The following is a 3,109-nucleotide window of genomic DNA, read 5'->3' as shown; positions in this document are numbered from 1 at the left end:
CCTTTGCTTTACATGTAGTATCCACTAATGAGTGAGTACATACCATATTTGTCCTTCTGAGTCTGGGTTACCTTACTCAAGATGATATTTTCTAGTTCCATCCATTTGCCTACAAATTTCATGATATTATTATTTTGTTTGTTTGTTTTGTTTTACTGCTGAGTAGTAATCCATTGTGTATATGTGTCACACTTTCTTTATCCATTCTTCAATTGAGGGGCATCTAGGTTGTTTTCAGGTTCTGGCTATTACGAATAATGCTGCTATGAACCTAGTTGAGCATGTGTCCTTATGGTATGATCGAGCATTCCTTGGGTATATGCCCAAGAGTGGTATAGATGGGTCTCAAGGTAAATTGATTCCCAATTTTCTGAGAAACTGCCATACTGATTTTCAAAGTGGCTGTACAAGTTTGCACTCCCACCAACAGTGGAGAAGTGTTCTTCTTGTTCCTCATCCTCTCCAACATAAGCTGTTATCAGTATTTTTGATTTTAGCCATCCTGACAGGTGTAAGACAGTATCTCAGAGTCATTTTGACTTTTATTTCTCTGATGACTAAGGATGTTGTACAATTCCTTAAATGTCTTTCAGCCATTTGAGATTCTTCTGTTGAGAATTCTGTTTAGCTTTGTAGCCTATTTTTTAATTGGATTGTCTAGCTTCTTGAATTCTTTATATACTTTGGAGATCATCCCTCTGTCAGATGTATGGTTGGTGAAGATTTTTTCCCCATTCTGTAGGCTATCGTTTTGTCTTATTTACCGTGTCCTTTACCCTATAAAAGCTTCTCAGTTTCAGGAGGTCCCATTCATTATTTTTTGATCTCAGAAAAATATGGAACACTTCACGAATTTGCGTGTCATCCTTGCGCAGGGGCCATGCTAATCTTCTCTGTATCGTTCCAATTTTAGTATATGTGCTGCCGAAGCGAGCACCAAAATAAACTTTTCAAATGCATGTCACCTAATTGTGCTAACTCTTCACAGACAACTCATAGGTGTCCCACACCAATATTCTGCCTAAACAAGAGCAACTATATCTACTCTAGAAATGTACTTAGTATGAAGTAAACTATAATAAATATAGATTTACCTTGGAAAGCATTAAAGGCCATATTCATTTTGTAATTAAATACAAAGCTTCAAAGGAACATTCTTGTAAAATTAAACACTGAGCTTTGAGGCTGGACTCTTCTTTGCAGTATGCAATTCTCTTCACAACTGTACAACGTACATGGCTATGTCTCAGGATGCCTCAATACTTGAGTTCCTATTTCTAATGGACCATAATTCCATACTGCAATGTAATCATGTTTTTCATACTTCTTTGACATACTTACACTCCTTTGTCTAGAACACTATTTCCCAACTTCTTTGAATTGTTTCTTCCTGCTCACTATTAAAGTCTACCAACTGATGAAAGCGACATTCAAATTACTTTCTCTGTACCTGAAAGATCACTAATAAATCAATTATAGTGATTTTTTTTATATTATCAGGCTTATTTATATATTTGTTGCTTTCTACTTATGACAGCCTTGAAGTAAAAGGACATGCATTATTAACAACTTGCTTCTCTAGTGTTTTGTAATATTCTCACAAATCAAATACTTTGACATGTTCCCTCCAAGAGTAAGCTGAGGTTGAATATGGCTATATGTATGACTCTCTTCTAACAAATGGAATGTAACCAAAATGACAACTGCAACTTGTAAGTCTGAGACATAAATAACAAAAATGTTGTGACCTGGAAGTGGTCTCAATACTAGTTCCCTATGAAGAAAGTGAAAATTCTCGGATCCATTTTGGAACTGAGCTGTAGCTATAAACTAGTTTGACAGGAAATAAAATGAAGATGTCAAAAGCCTTGAAGAAACCCTATGTAAAATGTGGTTGCAGTGTTTGGGAGTAGAAAACAGACATCAAAATTCTACTAGAAACTGCAAAGAAGGGAATCTTCCATATACTATCAAAAAGTTTAGCAGGAATTATAAATCAAAACAATGTTAGGGAATAGAAAATGTACCCAACCAGCTTGGATATACAGCTCTGGAACTTTTCAAATCAAATATTGAAGAAGCCACTTGGATTCTTCTTACAATGTTACAAGAGAAAGATAAAGTACTCTTGAAGCACTCAATTGCTCTGAATTTATTAATGTTTGCAGATGGAAACAGCATCAAGAAACATCCTCTGAAAAGAGAAGCAAGACCAGGGTTGTAGATTCCTTTATAAAACAAAGGGCTTCTTATTTCTGGGGAGCACTTCACTACATCTCTACATCAAAGTATGGAGTGACTGGCAAGTTTTCCGGAAGGACTCCTTGGGAACAGTTAACAAGGAAAATGTTCTAGACACATCAAACAGATTTATTGCTGGGACTTTTGGCACAATAAGACCAACAGGACAGCCACCAAATTCTAAAATATTTATATTTGCAGAAGCAATACCAGCTTGATCTGAAAGAGACTGTGTAAACAGCCTGTGTTTTTGCCAGTGCAGTGTTTATTTTCATAACTCTTGTTGGATTTTGATAAGCTACCTATATGCTTTAAGATCATATTGTATACTGTTATGCCTTGAGGAAATCTTGAGGAACAGATTTACCTATTACTAACTGGTAAGCGATTGGAGCCTCTTGTCAAGGGATTTGTGGTGAAAATAACTTGAGTACAGCAGCTAGACTAGGTATATCTGACAGTGGTGACCTGCCTTCAGCTGATAGCTCCACACAGTCTATGAGACAGAATGAGATAATTCCACAGAATCTATTTGATGGTCAAAGGGCTTTATTTGGGGTTTAACTCACAACAAGAATAAAGGAGTTGGTTGCTGAATCCTGGAGGGGTGGGGCATGGTCCAATGAGGTCCTCAGGAGAGCTCTGCCTTGATCTGCAGTACCAGCATCCAAAACCACGAGGAGACAAAGAGAGAACACATAACTCATGCCAGTTCTTAAGGGGTCCTTGTCAGGGCCACACCCCAGGTGGGGGCAGGTTCCTAGCAGTTACCTGCTGCCTCACTAGGGGCAGTGCTTCAGGGTAAGGCAGAGACAACCACCCCTACAGAGACAGATTTGAAACCACTAGGAAGTTATTAAATTTGTCA

At 37.6% G+C, this 3,109-nt stretch overlaps 1 non-coding gene across 1 annotated transcript; it reads right to left on the bottom strand.

Moving 5' to 3' along the window:
• Positions 1 to 830: 830 nt before the first annotated feature.
• On the bottom strand, positions 831 to 937 carry LOC121822645 (U6 spliceosomal RNA). Its single transcript, XR_006063815.1, has one exon. It is a non-coding gene; the product is annotated as a U6 spliceosomal RNA (small nuclear RNA).
• Between the last annotated feature and the right edge of the window lie 2,172 nt (positions 938 to 3,109).

Source organism: Peromyscus maniculatus, chromosome 14, assembly GCF_049852395.1.
Source record: "Peromyscus maniculatus bairdii isolate BWxNUB_F1_BW_parent chromosome 14, HU_Pman_BW_mat_3.1, whole genome shotgun sequence".
In the NCBI taxonomy this organism is placed as follows: domain Eukaryota; kingdom Metazoa; phylum Chordata; class Mammalia; order Rodentia; family Cricetidae; genus Peromyscus; species Peromyscus maniculatus.
Note: the sequence above shows the minus strand (reverse complement) of the source record. Positions and strands in the feature narration are given on the sequence as shown.